General features: G+C 37.5%; 1 protein-coding gene across 4 annotated transcripts in view; it reads right to left on the bottom strand.

Annotated features, from left to right (window-relative positions):
* Window positions 1-18,710, bottom strand: part of PDE6H (phosphodiesterase 6H) — a 162,016-nt gene that overhangs the window by 106,841 nt on the left and 36,465 nt on the right. The gene's annotated exons all lie outside the window — the stretch shown is intronic.

Genomic DNA, 18,710 nt, shown 5'->3' with positions numbered 1-18,710 from the left:
ACTATATAATGATAGGTCCTCAGTAGGAAGAATACAAGGGTCTGAGAACCAAGATAAGGAAGCAGGAGTGACTCTATCATATTTTGAAACGCACATAAGAAATTCATATTTTCTATCTTTACCATTCTAGTATCCATGGGCCTGCAAACCCTGATTCATATGGACAGGAAAAAGTCCACCATGGGACACTGGAAGAGTCCCATCCCATCTTTATATGCTGTCTAATCACTTCATGCTAAGAGGACAGTTAGCAAGTAAAGGAGTCATCTTTCCTAAAGGGGGTAATTAAGTTTGTTCATCAGTAGAAGGTAGGGCTTCTGAATCCAAGAAGGGAAAAATGTTTCTGGTATCCAGGTAATCCACTGGAATATCCCTTCATATTTCTCTATCCAATCATGATAGTAAACATACAAATATACCAGCCACAGTCTCATAAGGGCATAGTGACCAGCTCACAATTCTTACAAATGAGGGTCTATTTCTCTTACTAAATTAGACAGACCACTAGATGTGCTAAGAGTAAGGGTACCTAGGATAGGTAGTTAAAGAGGGAGACAATGAGTATTAGTAATGGTCTTGCAACCAGCTGCAGCAGCAGGGGATGGAGTGTGTCCCACTAACCCTCACAAGCATTCTGACTTACTCCAGGAGTGAACCGGACTTCAGAGAGAATATACCAAAGGAGAAATTATAAAGCTGGGAAAGAGGAGGTAGTTGTTACACTAAAAATGTGAAATACACTTCTTTAAAACAGACAGAGAATCCAGGAAATTGTGACTAGAGCCTATCTCTTATCATTTTTTCCTGGAAAAGAGACCAACCAGAATCCTGGGGAAGATCTATCTGGAACATACTGCATCAAGCAAGCGGCTGTAACACTGCAGGTATGGACTCTAATTAATGCTCTGTCCACATCCTCCTTCAGGACTGAAGAGCTCATTCCCTCAGATGCTGGCAGCTGATGGCTTTCAGCTAGTTGAGTCCCTCCTAAAATTGCCCTTACCTAAAAGGGCAGCTCGCCCCAAGCCACATCCCTTTCCAGAAACAGCCCATATCCAAAAATTGGTCAATGCAGGGGCTTAAAGACTTAGGTCCCTTGCCTTGACACTGACATTTTTCAGTCTTGTGGTTGCTTCTTTCTTATCTTCCCTTCCCCTGCCAGCTCAATATTTAAAAGCCAGACTGTGTCTGGGCTTAATTGCTCAGTTTATGAACAGATGTACACATGCATACACATGCAAGCAGGCACACACACTCACAAAAAGCTGAGGTAGGATTTGGAAACCTCTTGGTGGACTCTAAATTCATCCTGAGATTGAAATTGGCCCCAATTTTTCTGATTTAAAAATGTAAATGCTGCCCCAACTACCCTCAAGTAAGCTGATATGATAGACTACATTATGAGGTTCATCTTTTAATTTCTTTAAAGAAATGACCTGGGTGACCTGTTGGGGTTTTTTTCCAATCCCTCATTTCTCTGAATTCAGGCATTGAAAGCTAACCAACAAACAAGAAAGCCAGGAACATAAGTCATCTGGGGTTGTTAAAACATGAGGTTAAGCTTTGAAAAATACTGTTCAAGAAATGGGCTCTTTCTCAGTTAATACAGGAGATCTTTATGGTATTTGCCTAGAAACACTCTTTTACTTTGGAGAAAGCAATACACAAAATTTGTCTCTACTTGTTTCATCTAAGGATAATGATCATTCCTTTAGACTATGAACCTATAATAAAGTAGGAAAATAGTCCACATACATTTACATACATGTTTTTAAGCATTCTGAGAGAGAATTTTCTTCCTTAGAAGGAGTCTTGGAGAGATTCCTAAAGGACAATGATTTTGCTTTATAGAAGTATTCAAAGAAAATCACGAGTGTTATGGCTTACTCATGGGAGTGAGTAAGACATCAAACATGACAGTATACTAAGGAAGACATGAGAGCCAAGAAAGAGGAAATAAATTTTTTACTAAACTGGTAAACACATTTCTATAGAATAGCACCAGTACACAGGAAAAGGTGGCTGGAACTACAGAGTAGAAACATGCAGAAAAATAGCAACTCTCTCTTTGAAAACATAAAAAATAATTAAGAGTTGGAAGAAAAAAATGGAGCAAATTTAGTATTCTAAGTATTCTAAGGAACAGTGTTCCAGTCAGCTGTGTTTGCCAAAAGTTGTTTTATGACCAAGTTAGTCTATTGTCTTTAATATCTCCTCTTAGATATAGATCTATAGATACAGATACATACACACAAATATCTATATGTGTGTATATACATGTGTGTGTATATATACATGAAATTTAATATATTAAACCCTCTATGTGCCCCATCAATAAAGGAAACTGAGTTTATTTAACAAAGGGGTTCATAAGATAATTTGACAGTAGAACATTCTTTTCAAGGAGTATTAATCAGTATCTTGCACAGCTTATTTTAGAATTACTAGGAAGCTCAACCTCTCACTTTTTCCTTCCCTACCATGCTAGCATGTATTTAACATTTGAAAAATATTTATCATGTACCTGCTTTATGCCATACAATACGGCCATACAGTAGCAGATGTTCATTCTGTTTGCACTTAAAACTCCAGGGTCATGAAGTTCTCTAGGTCACATGATGCACTAGTTCATTTTAGGATAAGAGGGTTAGGATAGAAAACTTTCTTATACTGAATCAATTTAAACATTTTGCCTTAATTCACTCTAGAACAACAGAATGAATATATCCTACTGCCTCACTTTTTTTTTCAAGCTTCTGCATCTGATATGTTTCTCAGACACCTTCACACTCATGAACCTTTTCTTTTTTTCCCTCTTTTTAGCAAACAGAAACACAAAGTCCATTTATTTGTAATTTTGAGAAAATGAGAAAACTCACATGGAACCTGGTACATCAGTCAGGGTCTGACAAGGACATGGTGACCAGGAGCTCACAATCTTCAGGAATAGGGTCTATTTTATGTTACTAACTGAAACTTCCTTTTCATATCAGTGCAAAAAATGATCCAATGCCGTATGTTCCATTTTCCATTATTCTAAGACAGCAAAGCTACATACTACTTTTTATTACTTTATTTTGTTCTATTGTGATAAGCACATTTAATATAAGATCCACTCTCTTAATTTTTTAAGTGTACATTATTGTTAACTATAGGTACAGTGTTGGACAGCAGATCTCTAGAGTTTATTCCTCTTGCTTACCTGAAACTTTATGCCCCTTGAATTGTAACTCAACACCGCCCACCCCATATCCCTGGCAATCACCATACATTCTTCAATTCTATGAATTTGACTGTTTTAGATACCTCATCTAAGTGGAACAATGCAGTAGTTTTCTTCCAGTGATTGCCTTATTTCATTTAGTATAGTGTTGCAAGATTCATCCATGTTGGTGCACGTTGCACAATTCCTTCTTTTTTAAAGTTCAATAGTATTCCACTGTATGTATAGACCACATTTATATTTTATTTATCCATTTATCTGTCAGTGGACATTTAGCTTGTTCCCCATCTTGGCTATTGTGAACAGTGCTGCAGTGAACGTGAGAGTACAGCTATTTCTCAGTATCCTGCTTTCAGTTCTTGTAGATATATATATATATATATATATCCAGAAATGGGATTGCTGGATCATACGGTAATTCTATTTTTAATTGCTTGAAGAACTGGTATATTGCTTTTCATAGTGGCTGCACCAATTTGCATTCCCACCAACAAGTGTGGGAACTTCAGAAACTTTACTGAAGTATACCAAACTTTATTGAAATTATTTATTCATTCTCACAGGTTTTTTTTTATAGAGTCTTTATGGTTTCTTATATGAGATCATGCTGCCTGCAAATTAAGATAATTTTACTTCTTTCTTTCTGATTTGTATGCCTTTTACGTCTTTATCCAGCCTAATTGCTCTGGTTCAGACTTTCGGTATTACGCTGAACAGAAGTAGTGTGAGGGCATCCTCGTCTTGCTCCTGATCTTAGAGGAAAAGATTTCAGCTTTTTACCACTGAGTATGATGTTAGCTGTGGGCTTGCCATTGTTATGTTGAGATAATTTATTATCTTTATTATGTTCAGATACTTCACCTCTATTCCTAGTTTGTTGACAGGTTTTATCACGAAAGGATATTGAATTTTGCCAAATGCTTTTTCTACATCTATTTAGATGATCATGTGATTTTAATCTTTTATTCTGGTAATGTAGTGTATTACATTAATTGATTTTCATATGCTGAACGATTCTTGCATCTCATAAATCCCACTTGGGTAGAGTAAATCCTTTCAATGTACTATTGGATTTGGTTTGCTAATACTCTGTTGAAGATATTTGTGACTATGTTCATCAGGGACATTGGCCTGCATTTTTCTTTCCTTGTAGCGCCTTTGTCTGACTTTAGTATCAGGGTAATGCTGGGCTCTTGGAAGTGTTCCCTTCTTTTCAATATTTTGGAAAAGTTTGAAAAGGATATATGTTAATTCTTCTTTAAATGCACTGCAGAATTTACCAGTGAAGCCATTTGGTCCTGTAATTTTCTTTGTTGGGAGGTTTTCTGACTACAAATTCAAGCTCCATACAAGTTATGTGTGTTTAGACTTTTTATTTCTTTGTGGTATCTCTATGATTTGGAGAAATATCCATGATTTTTACTTCATGTTAGTAGGTTGTATGTTTTAAGAATTTATCCATTTTTCTAGGTTATCCAGTTTGTTGGCATATAATTGTTGACCACAGTTTCTTAGGATCCTTTCTATTACTGTGACATAGGTTTTAATGTCTCTTTTTTCATTTCTTGTTTTATTTATTTGTATCTTTCCTCTTTTTCTCTTAGTCTAGCCAAAAGTATGTCAATTATATTTACCTTTTCAAAAAAAAAAAAACTCTTACTGATTTTTTCTATTTTTTTTATAGTTTCTATTGTGTTCATTTCCACTGTAATCTTTTTTATGCCCCTCCTTCCACTAACTTTAGGATTAGTTTGTTCTTCTTTTTCTAGCTCTTTGCTGTGTAAAGTTAGGTTGTTTATTTAAGATCTTATTTAGTGGAGGATCTATTGCTATGAACTTCCATCTTAGTACTGCTTTTGCTGCATCTCATTAATTTTGGTATTATTTTTCATTTTTGTTGTCTTATGGCAGTTTCTAATTTCTTTTTATTTCTTCTTTGATTCAATGGTTGTTTAAAAATATGTTATTTAATTTCCATATATCTGTGAATTTTCCTGCTTTCCTCCTAGTTGTTTCTAGCTTCATTCCATTATGGTCAGAATAGATATTTGGCATGACCTCGATCTTCTTAAAGTTTTTAAGACTTGTTTTATGACCTAACATGTGATCTGTCCTGGAGCAAGATCCATGTGTGCTTGAGGAGAATGTGTATTCTGCTGCTGTTCAATGGAATGTTCTGTATTTATCTGTTAGGTCCATTCAGTCTATAGTATTATTTAAGTCCTCTGATTTCTTACTAGTTTTCTGTCTGGATGGTCTATCCATTATTGAAAGTGGATTATTGAAGTCTCCCATTATTATTATATTTCTATCTATTTCTCTTCACAGTCCTGTCAATGATTGCTTCATATAGATGCTCTCATATTGGGTGCATATATATTTATAATTATTATATCTTCCTGTTGAATTAACCCTTTTATCATTATGCAATAACTCTCTTCGTATCTTTTGCAGTTTTTGACCTAAAGTCTACTTTGTCAAAGTATAAACACCCCTGCTCTTTGTTTATCACTATTTGCATGGAATATCATTTTCCATCCCTCCACCTTCAACCTATCTGTCCTTAAGCCTAAAGTGAGTTCCTGGTGACAGAAAATGTATGGTTGGGTCTTTATTTTTTATCCATTCAGTCACTCTATGTCTTTTAATTGGGAAATGGTATGATCTGAATGTGTCCCCCTCAAATTCATATGTTGAATCCTATTTCCATAGGTGATGTTATTAGTAGGTGGAGCCTTTGGGAGGTGCATAAATCATGAGGATGGAGCCTTCATGAATGGGATTGGTGCCTTACCAAAGAGGTTCCAAAAAGATCTCTAGCCCCTTGCTGTACAGGACACAGTTAAGAAAATGTCAGCTATGTATATATCAGAAAGAGGGCTTTCATGAGAACGTAACCATGTTGGCACTTTGACCTTGGACTCCCCAGCCTCCAGAACTGTGAGAAATAAATTTCTGTTGTTTGTAAGCTGTCCCTTCTTAAGTATTTTGTTATAGCAGCCTGAATGGACTAAGTCAGGGTGTTTAATCCATTTACTTTAAAGTAATTATTGATAGGGAAGGATTTACTACATTTTTTTAAGTTTTTTTCTGCTGGTTTTATAGCTCTTTGGTCTGTCTTATCCTCTCTTGCCGTCTTCTTTTATGTTTTGTTGGGATTTTTGATATTGCATACTTTGATTCTCTTTTTCTTTTGTGTAACTTTTATAGTTTTTTTTTTCCCTTGGGGCTTATATAAAATATTCTAAAAGTCTATTTTAAGCTGGTAACAACTTAAGTTCAATCACATACAAAAACCCTACATTTTAACTTCTCTCTTCCTCTCTACATTTTGTTGTGGTTGTTGTACACTAACAGTCCCACACTTATAATGGCATGACTCAGAATTTTTCAACTTGATGATGACACAAAAGCAATATGCATTCAGTAGCAATTGTACTTCAAATCTTAAGTTTTTATCTTTCCCCAGGCTAGCAATATACATACAATACTCTCTCACGATGCTGGGAGTAGCAGTGAGCCAGAGCTCCCAGTCAAACACACAATCACACCATAAAGAACTGAGACACTTAACAATCATCCTGCAACCATTCTGTTTATCACTTAAAGTTCAGTATTAAATGAGTTACATGAGATATTGGATGATTTTGCCCAACTGCTAATGAAAGTGTTCTGAACATGTTCAAGGTAGGTTAGGCTAAGCTACAATGTTCAGTAAGTTGGGTGTATTAAATGCACTTTCAACCTACATTTTCAACTTATGACATGTTTAGCAGGATATAACCCCAACATAAGGTGAGAAAGTTCTGTAGATTTCTTTGGGTTCATTTTCTTTGGGTTTTTATAAAGCTTCTTGAATCTGGATGTCCATTTCCTTCCCCAGATTTAGAAAGATTTCAGCCAGTTTTTCCTTGAATAAACTTTCTGGTCTTTTCTCTCTTTTACTTATAGCATTCCAATAATGTACATATTGATCTTTTGGGTGGAATATGACTAGTCCCTTAAGCTACCGACCAGTCCAAACCACCATTCCCATTCTTCCTCTCTGGCTGGACTGTGCTAGATCCATCAGACCTCCAAGACTGCCAAGGCTGGCAGATGTTGGTTCTTTGGGCAGCCTTGGAAAAGTTGGGGCACTGGACACATGCATCAACTTTTTCTTTCCCTGGGGTATAGCTGAGAGCTGAGATTTTTCATTCTACTCACTCTGTGCTGAGCATGGAGAAGGATATATTGCACCTACCACTCCATTCTCCCACAGGTGGCTAAACAGGATCAGGCCTTTCAGAGTCCCAAGCCTCATAAGACAGAAGCCTGTCTTCTGTATACCCCTCAAAAAAGTTGGGGTGATGGATGTACAAACCAACACATTTCCTCCCCAGGAAGATCCAGGAACTAAAGGGTCTCTTCCAGACCATATGGCTGTGCTGGGTGCAGAGACTCCAGTGAAGGTGTCCCCAATCTCCCTACCAGCTTCAGTGAGTCTGGTTTTGTGACCATCCAGGTGCAAGGAGCCTTTAAGTTATTTTTTGATTTATTATAAAGGGAATTGATCTGTGAATTATTGTTGAGTTGATGTGTTTGTTGGGAGGAGAATCCAGGGCTTCCTACTTCAATATCCTGCTTATGTCAGTGCCCCCACTATGTCTTTTTTAAATATGTTCTAGTTTATCAGTACCTGTCCTATAGGAGCCAATATGAAGCACAAAATATTGTCTGATGGTCTCAGAGTGCACCTCACTGACTGCTCATGACCCAAACTTTGTTGGGAAGTCTAAACATATATTTGCTTCTCTCATGGTTGATTCTCATGTCCTGTCAAGACTTTCATGTGCTTTTCACATAAACTGCTAGCAAGTCATATCTTTCACCCTTCCTGACCTTGTAAGAACATTTTATAATCAAAATGCAAAGTATGTTTTACTCTGTTTAAAATGTCATCTTGTTGAATTCAATAGTTGAGATAATTCTGTCATTCATTCCGTTAGCTCTTTCTTGGAGATTTGACTCCCCTGCAAATTTGATGAGAATATGTTCTTTCATGCCTTTGAATAAAATATGTTTACCAGTAGGGATGAGCAACAGATTCATCAGGAGGAAGGAGCCAGAAGGGGCAGAGTGAGGAAAAGCCTGAGAGAGTGCTCGGTATTCAAATTCACTTGAGAGTTAACTGTACAAACTGCTGTAGCACATGCATCCCCTTTGGTCTGGCCTGCTCTACCGACTTCCCAATGCAGATTAAGGGAGCCAGCACGTTCATAACATGTGATATCGGTGGTCAGTCACTCGGCCTTGTTTGATTCCCTTACCATTCATTATGCCTAACAGAGCTATCAGGTGCTACATGATTAGCTAAAATATAATCCAGTAAAAATCCAGCTAACAGGGATAAGAGGACAGAAGGCAAAGAAAGTTCATGAAATGTTTACAATGAGTCAGATGAAGTCTCCTGGATGAAGGCTGTTTACAGGACTTCCCAGGCCAGACTTACTCACTTCTCCCCATCCGAGCTTTGAGTCCATGTTAGGCAGGTACTAACATGTGCTTTGGCATTGGAAGACCTGCGACCAGGTCCGTTTGAGATAGAACTATGACAAAAAAGGAAAATATTATCTCACACATCCAGGCTTTTCCTTTCCAGTTTCTTTTTTTTCTACCTGCTCGCTCCCCACTACTGGCCAAAACAAATTTGCCTTTGTCTTTCCAAGGAGACGTCTATATTTTAAAAATAGAACTTGGAGAGGACTACATTGACACAAAACGATTAGTTTCAACTAGTGGCCTTAAAGGGAAAAGACAAGCTCCTGAACAAGATGTTTTGGGGCATAGCTCTCAAAGTACCTCTCAAATCCTACTACAGAGTAGCAACCTTGTCTACCAACAAGTAGAGGTTCTTCTTGGACAGCTGAACAGCTGGGCACATTTCTCAAGCTGTGCACCAAGAGTAAGGGGGAAAGGGGCCCAGACCAAAGTGGTCTCTGAGGGATTCTCTAGATGAGGAAGGGGAACTGACACATATCTGGACCTCTGGGAATTACCAGTTTCTAGAGCCCCTGCATTTTCCCAGTATCTATAAGAAGTCAGAATTGGTCTGAAAGAGAACCGTGCTAGACCTAATCTCTAGAACAGCAGCTGTAGATGTAGACCTAGATAGAGATGGTATGTGCACATGCATGCATGTGTATGTGTCTTTGTGTGTGTGTGTGCACGTGTGTAACAAAAGAAAGAGGAGAAGCAATCTCAGTGCAAATAATCCTCCACTCTCCCAGCTTACTGCAAACCCAATAAAAGACCTTCTCCACACAAGTATACAAGCTCTGCCCTTACTTCTGCTCTAGGAGCCCTGGATGTATGGTACTTGTTTTCCATTATTATAACTGGGTTATTTTAAATGCTTTCACATATGTACATTATTTCCACTGGCACTAATAGCATCAATGGGATGTAAGCAAAGAGGAATTATTATACATAATGAAGAGATGTGAAAACTAAAGTCAGCTGGGGTAAAGTCACAAGAAAGGTAAAAGCAAAACCAGCACTGGAAGTCAACTGCAGCACCTGAATACCCCTCCATCTACTGAAGGTAAGAGGCTCTGGGAATCTTTTTTGCAAAGTCAAAACTGGGGATGGACAATATCTGCAAACTGACCAGACTTCCAAAGGCATAGAAAAAAGAATAACCAACCCTAATGCTAGGAAAAGTGTTGAGAATGGCAAACCCCTTTACAGTCATCTTTCAGTTTCTGAGAAGACACAGTCACATATTTGAAATCAGTCTAAAAAGCACTTTTCAGTGATAAAGAGTCAGTCTCCTGTCTTGGAACAAACTAGATCCATTGGACAAAATCAAAAACTCAATTTTAATTTTGCAAGAGAGAAAAATAAATGAGTGCTTCAAAAATATTTACAGTTTTGGGTTTTTTTTTTTCCTTTGCACTCAGTGACCTGGAAGATGAAAAGAAGGTTCTGAGCCAAACCAAAATATATCCATGGTTTTCCACCAGCTGAACTGGATTTCTAAACATTGCAGTGAAAAAGCTTCAGAGTCATAATTCAGATCTGTGCCTGCCCGGTGTACACATACCTTACTATCTTAAACAATGACATGGTTTATTACCCTCACATTAAAAACAAACAGATATTACTTGCAGAAGCTAAATAAGCTCTTGACAGGATAAACTAGGTATTTAGATATTCAAGCTCTGGAATTAGCCCTACATATACTACAAAGTTCTTCCAGTATCTCTATTTATAAGCCTCTAGGCTTCCAGGATCTTTTGTGAGAGACCACCCCACTAACTAATATAGTTAGTTTATCTACCATCGAAATCTTCTGGCTCTGCTAATCCTGCTACACATAAATTTGGGCTTTCGAAGAGAATTGAAAAATGCTTTCTTTCTGGGCTCAACTACCAAATGAAATGCAAGATAAGTCATATCTTGGGATATGTTTAAACATGGGGATAAACCACTTGACAGGAACAAATAAAAGGGGATTCCTGGAGTGGATAGTCAGTTAGATGAACTTTCAAACCTTAATATTCTGTGATTTTGTATCTCTGTTCAAAGGGGAGAGATACATGAAGCCAATACTTAGATCCATAAAGCCAACTGTTAGCCCCCATTCTATTCACAATAGGGAGAGGATTATATAGCATAAAATGCAAAAAAAAAAAAAAACAGGCTGCAGGAAGTGAGGTTCTTCAGGAGAGGGAGAAGAGCAGGTGAGGGTAGGCAAATAAGGAGATGTTTATAATCGAGCTATTTGACAAATGGTCACAGAAATAAAATTAAGTAACTATTTGGCATTTCAAGCCCACATCTTGACTCTTCATTAATACGCACAGGTAACATATATTTGAGGCAAGTATATTTAGAGTTTGGATTTTAGTTTTTGGATAACCGACTTAATTCTTTAGGTCTCGTGGTAACCATAGTCCTGGGTTGTGAATTTAATGTGGTCAAATGCAGGTAACTAGAGTTTGACAAGGAAGAAAAGAATTTCTATTACTCTCTAAGCATCTTGTGTCTCATAACCTTAAATGTAATTAAACTAACATAAACATGTATTACACATTTTATTTTGCTGTGGTCCGTGTGATATAGTGTAAAGAATCTGGGCTTAAAAATGATAGACAGTAGATGGGGTCCTATGCCTAATCCTAACACATGCTAGTCATATGCTACCTAGCAGTTATTTAACCTATTTGACCCACAGTTTCCTCACCTGAAAAATAAAGCTAATAAAGTCTATCATACCTACTTGTTGGGTTATTATTAGGATTAAATTGAATAATGAGAATTTTTAAACTGTTAAGTGCATATTTAGTATATGAGGGGGAAACATGCATAAAAAGAATTCTTGACCTAGGTTAGATATTTTTATCTACACTATTAAATACTACTCGACATAGAACTTATAAAAATATACACTAGTCAACCACTATTTAGCAGATCATAAATCACGTCCTTTTTTTTTTAATTTCTAACACCAATCTTTAAAATAGGAGTTTACTATACGCTATAAACAGAAATAAACACTAATTTACATATATCTGTGTTTTCTCATAATTCACAATATTTCTAACCTAACTTTCATCATGGAAGATTCTTCGTACAAAGAACCATCTCAAGATAAAATCCTAAAATAGGTTTGTTTTTCTTCAGTGTCTCTCACTGCCCTTTTGTTTGCCCTGCCTTCCACCACTACCCCTTACTCTAGGTAAAGGATGCCAGTCCCTTTAAGCCATACCACAATCAAAAATCTCCCCTTAGGAAATAATCTGTAGTCGGGTACGTGTACCCTGATACATGAAAGTCAGTGTGTCACACTTTCCATAGAAAATCGCCTTTCCAGATGCATCTCCAGCTGTGGGCCGCAAGCCTAGCCCTCGTTTGATCTAAGGAAGACAGGGGGCACAAGTGAGCAAGTAGGAAAGGTCACGTGCTTCGCTGCCCAGCCCTTCAGCCCCAGCTGGCTGCCAAAGCTCGCCATTCAAGGCGCTGAGAGAACCGTAGCGAGCTGTTCTGCTGAGCCAACATAGTGAACAACGCTAACCCTGAGCTGTTAGTGTGAGTAGCTATTTTCCTGGCCATTAGTCACAAAATGTCAATGTTTATGCAACTACAGTTAAAATCAGGAGGAACCAGCTTGACCAAAACTTTCCTTCTTAATTTTACAGTACAATTCTGCTTTTGTATACAACTCACATGAATGCAGAACTGTGTGGTTATATTAAGCTGGCTGGAAAATTATGTTTTCCTTGACAGCAATTAGGGTTTTACCCAAAGATCTTCAAGCCTGAAACAACATTTAAAGGCATATTTTTAAAATTAAGGAGAGAAAATTCTATTAATTATGCAATGGAACTGTATGCCAAGTCCAGATAACCTGTTTTATCTCAGTTAAAATATTCTTATTATTCTCTACATTTGAACAATAACATGGTGTCTATGAATCTACAGTTTTTCAATTAAATATTGAAATTATAAATCATCTATTTGCAAAATATACAGATATTCTATTCTATAAGGAAAAAATAACCATCCTTACAACATTTGTGATTGCTTAAAAAGAAAAGCAAACAGCAATAAAATGTCGAGTTCAAGGAATTATATAATTAAAATTTTTTAAGAGCCTGGAATGCCCCTCATCAGATACTTAAATCTCTTTTCCCTCCACCCCTCTCCCCAAGGCCTCTGCCAAGCTGTCAACTGATTGAACACAACTGAAAACATGGATATGTGAAAAGCGAGACCCACTTGTTAGGAAACTGATGTGCAGATAGATATTTTGACTGGTTTGATCTGCTGATTAGGCAACATTGCTAAGAACAATAAAGACACAAATTTGGGTCTCACCAACTTCCTTCTAAACAAGAATAATCATGGTAATAAAAACAATAGGAATTGCCATCAGTGGAGACCTCCCTCTGTAACACATACTGTTCTACAATGCCTGATAAAGTTTGCCCATTAAGTCCTAATAATGACCATTTGAGTGGATGGTATTAACTCTATTTTCCAACAGTGAAAGAAAGCTGAGACTCAAACAGGGCGAATAATTTGCTTAGTGTCATCATACTAGGAAAAGTAGAATCAGGATTGAAGTCCACATCCACCTGTCTCTTAAACATTGAGTCCTTTGATCATGCAGGTAAGACATAATGCTATTGAGAACTTGAACATCAAGACCACAGGCTGGCCAAGAGATGATAAAACCACATCTAGAATTCATCAAGGCTGGATTAGAGGATCACAAAGCCTGCAAATCACAGTTTGTGAATTTGACAAACCCTGTCAAGTTCGGAGAAGTGAGTCAGAAAGGAGTCACAAATTACTATATATAGTTTCATTTAGACAAGAATCAAACATAGAAAAATCTTCCAGATAGGGAAAAAAACAGGCTTGTACCATCAGCTTCAGAAAGTAAGATTCAGAATGCAATGGGTCAAAAACACAAGCTGGGAGAGGGTAGGACAACAGGAACAAATGCCTTTCCACTCCCCTCACCCCCAAAAAGGATCTGGAGCAAGAGATAATAGAAACTGGGGAGAAGGCTGAAAGTTACTTCAGTTACTTTAAACTTCAGTTAGTCAGGAAGCTTGGAGTCACCATAATACTGTTACCAGGAACAGCAGTTGGGGGAATTAAGTGAAATTAAGCAGATACAGTACTTAGCACAGTATCTGGCACATGGAATGTATTCAGTAAGTGGTGGTGGTGGTTTGGCTGTTTTAGACAGTCACCTTCAGTTTTCTAACATCGTGCAGTTTAGTGCAAATACTCACTGACTGAGAGTCAGCAGACCTGGTTTAAATCTGTTGTTTGCTTTGTAGGAACTGAGCAATGCCAGGCAAGGCACTCTACCTATCTGAGTCTCAATATGCTCACCTGTAAGAAAGGGACTATAGTGCCTACTCACAAAATCATTGGGTGGATTAAGTAAGGATATATTAGAAAATGTTTAGTCTAGTATTAGGCAAGCACATATACAAAAAATGTATTCAACCAAAATTTATCGAGGGCCTTTCCAAGTGACGGGTACTATTATAAGCAGAGACGACAGAGCAGTGAACAAAAGTTATGGTTTCTGCCTTCATGAGGCTTACACTCTGAGAACGCTACTTAAGTATTTGTTTGATCTGAATTGCATATTGAATCAGGCTAGTAATATGATTTTCTAAGGATGATAGCCCCACAAACTTGACTCATTAGTAGAAACAAGTGGGTGAATCAGACTAAAAATAGAGGCAAGGGGAATGAAGAAACAAGATTACTCATCACTGTTTAGGACAGAGAGGAGTCAGCATAAAGTCATCTTAGCCACTAGAAACACAACACACGCAACTTATCAATAGGTAGTAAATAAGCAGAATCACAGATATAAGTGAAAATACAAGAACATGTTTTTGCCTCTAAGAAAAACAAGAACAAAATATTGAACAGAAATCCATTGAGAAGACAAAGACAGCAAACCCTTAAAACACTAGCTATTTTCTCCAAGGCATATACATTTAAGTAAAGATATCAGCTCCTAACAAAATTAGCTACTAAATATAAGGAGAATTTAGGGATCCTTGGGGCTCACTTTAGTAATTCAAAAGTCTCATCTGAAACAAAAGTTCATCTCTTTTGTCAGCCACATGGAACCTAAGCTTTAACAATAAAATGTTGTCAAATCCTAGAACAAATAGAGCATATTAAATGGTAGAACTGTAATTTTTATATTAATGCAATCTGTAATGATAGCTCCAACATGCATAAATAAAACTGATAGGAACTGGAGAAAAAGCTTATAGCAAAGTTTAAAAGCCTATAAAAATTTCAGGAATGTCTGAATTATGCAAAAAAAATGGCAGAAGAAGGTAAAGAAAATGGAAACCATGAGATAACCAATATGTTGACTGATTTGAAAGGCAGAGAGAATAAAAGGCAGAAGGGATGGCAATCCAATCCAATCAATATTTTTTAAGCTATGTATAGGATATTTGAGCAGTACCTCTACCAAAAGGTAAGGAAAATCATAGAATTCAGCAAAACAAACAAAATGATTAGCATGAAGAAACTTAAAACTAATGAACATCATCGATCAGGTTCTAATGAAGTAGGTTTCCAGAAGTTCAAAGAGAAAATGGACAGAACTATATGGAGAGACTCTTAAAACAGCAGCTGAATTAAACAAGTTATATCAAGATTTTAGGAAAACAGTTGACAACTTTTCATCATATCTCTAACCTATTAGCCACAGATTTTTTAAAGTCCCTATCTAACAGCTCCAACATCAGGATCATGTCTATGTTTGGTTCTGTGGACTGCTTTATCTCTTGACAATGGGTTGTATTTCTTGGTTTTGTGGATGTGTCATAATTTGTGGTTTTATGCTGGATGCTGGATGTAGAAAAACAGTACAGACCAAGGCCAGTTGTATTCCTGCCCTGAAAAGACACACATCTGTCAGGCTATTAGTTTGGGGAGTTAAGCCAACCTACTCAGTAGGTGAGCTCGGTTTGGGTTTTGTTTCACTATTGTTGCTGTCACTATAACAGACTTTAAAACTCCCCCAGCAGTGGGCTGCTATTAGCTGGTGCCTAGTGTGGGGTCTGAGGTGCCTGAGGGATTTCCTCAGTGTTCCGTTCTACTCTGTCTTCACAAGACCCTCTATGCCTGCACTACCAGGCCTAGGGGTTCATCATTCTGGGTGATTTTCTCCTCCCCCTGCAGCAGTCAACTGTTCCTTGCTATTTGCTGCTATGCTCTTTATGGAGTGGGGGAAGAAATTTTCTGTTCTCCTGATACAGCTTGAAACTTGGCCTGGCCTGCAAGATGGGGCTCTCTGCACTCCTTCTCCTCCTCAGTCATTTCCCTTTACCCCCATACTATGGCAGCCAAAGTCTGCCTTGCATCTATGAGGGGGACTTACATGGTGTTCTCTGCCCCTTCCCAATGGTAGTAGGCCTCTGTTTTGCATCATTGCAGGCTCCTGGGCCAGACAAGTTTCTCTGCCCATCCCCCAGGGGCAGATAGCCTTTGATTTAAGTGAGAGAAATCTTGTACCTGTTTTCATCCACAAAGAGAAATATCCCTGGTCTCTTGTCCTGTCCCCAGTCTTTCTTGTGAACATGCAGTGGACACTTAGAAAAGAGCTTGTGAATAGGTGCCTGCTCTCCTTGAGTCTGGGCTCCAGAAGATTCTAAACTCTCTTGCTCACCCACATTTGACCTTTAAGAATTTGTTAAAATTTGACTGTTTACTTTTTACCCACTTTCATGGGGACTGCCTCTGTTCTATTTCAACAAAAATGTGTCTACTACTCTACTTCAATTCATGTGTCCCATCTCTCCTCAGGGTGTCAAACAGCCTTTGAAATTTAGTTGACCTGTCATGAATTCCAGAAATTTTATGATTTTTGTAGATTATATGGCTTTTTTCTCATCTTTAGGGTGGGGGTAACATGCTCTTAAGATTTCTACATCCTCAGTGAAATGATTCAGATAGGCTTAGCAAATTCAAATGTTTAGAAAGTCCAGAAAAATAGCATATATTATTAAACTAGCCTAAGAATGAAAGGTATGAATTATGGCTGAAAGGACAATGCAAAATCCATCTGGGAGCAAATAATTTTTTTTTGATATTATGCATATTAAACCAAAAATATCTTCTGATTTCAACTGACAAGTAGCAATTCCTGGCTAAAATGTTAGTAGAATTAGATGTGTTTAAACTTGGTTGGTGCCTAACTAAAAAGAACTTCACAATGCATTATTTCAACCCAATAGGAAATTTTATTGTCACATCCAGGAATCTCTACTTAGTTTTGTGCTATTTTTAAATATTTTAATTAATATTTTGATGAAGATACAAAAAGAATAGTATTCCAATTTTTGCACAAAACTAAATCAGGAGTTACTGCTCTAACACTTCATAACAGAATGAGGATTCAGGAAGTCACTGACAGGTTAAAATAAAGAGGCTAAGTATGCATAAATATAAGGTCCTAAAATGAGATAGCCACATCTACTTCAAATTTGCAGGTGCATAGGATTGGTAATATCTGACTTAATAATAGAAGTTCACATGGGAAGGATGTGTAATTTCTAATAGGTGCAAATTCATGAAGTCAAACCAATGACATAATTGCCCAGAAGAGCTGCTTTGCTTTTTGGTTGCATCAGTGAAGGAGAGCATTCAGGACAAAAGAAGCCTTTAGTCCCATTGATTAGACACATGTGTAGTGTCCCGTTGCCACATTTCACAAGGGTCATTGACTTTCTGCAATTTAGAAAGAGGAAGATGGCCAGGATGATAGACTGAGGAACAGTTGAGTCATAATGTTGAGTCTGGAAACAGAAAACTTGAAAGAACAGAACAGCATCTTCAAATTTAGAAAAGAACAGTTAGGGTGGGGTGGATTTGGCCACAACACATCAGAGATTATTCAAAACAATTGTAAAGAAATTTGGAATGATGAAATTAATGTAGTAATATATATTATTTAATATGTTATCACATTTGGAGCAAGACAGAATGAAATATTTTTCCTTTGGTCAGTGAAAAAAACCCTAAAAACAAATGATTAGAAAAACGTGATTTATGTTTATACCATTCACGGTTAGTGAAAGTAAGATTTGTAACATGTCTTGGAGGAAGAGGAGAGCAAAAGTTCTGTTAGCATAGAATAAGATCAATAGGTTTATGACTTGAACAGTGATTTTTCAAGTAGGAGGTGAGAATTTTTCAAAGAAAATCTTTGAATTAGTGGAATGGATCTGACTTTAGATGTTGAAAGAACCTAGGAGGAAAAGGGCTGTAGTGTGGATGATTGTCTATCCTTACCACCATCCATGGAAACCGCTCTCATTCTTCTCACCTCTCAAGAAACAGCAATGTACAGGGAACCCAGACTTCACCTTCCTCTGCAAGGAGGCAATACATGGGTCATAGGCTAAAGACCACCCATTTTTAGTAGAGAGCAGAAGCTACTAAATTTGCACATGCAGTCAGACTGATGGTACTGGAATTAGTTTCTGGGGAATGGTCTGCGATCCCAGGGAAGGAGATGGGGTCAAAGCTTTTATCTTGGGTTAATCAGGTAAAAGATAGCTTCAAGAGACAGACTTCTGAGCGACAAGAAACATTTCCTCAGTGATCATCAGGAGAAATGTAAGGTTCATCCTGCCTGAATTACATCTCTGCCCTTAGTAGTAGAAACACATCATGTGGGAAATAAAAGGAAGGGGTGACCACACAGGTATAAACCTGGTAAAAGAAAGGGAAATGTAAAAGAGGGGTGACCACACAGATATAAACCTGGTAAAAAGTCTCCAGTTCATTGTACTTTAATGAGCAAAATGGAAACATGCAAAGAAAGAAAAAAATGAGTGTAAAAATATGATACTGAATCAGAAGTTTCTTAATTTCACAGGCGCTGGGGAGGCGACCTGAGTGTGGGACTGAATTTACAGCGACTAATCCAAGGAATGCAGAA

The sequence above is a fragment of the Manis pentadactyla genome, chromosome 14, assembly GCF_030020395.1.
Source record: "Manis pentadactyla isolate mManPen7 chromosome 14, mManPen7.hap1, whole genome shotgun sequence".
Lineage (NCBI taxonomy): Eukaryota > Metazoa > Chordata > Mammalia > Pholidota > Manidae > Manis > Manis pentadactyla.
This window is presented reverse-complemented; position numbering and strand designations above follow the sequence as displayed.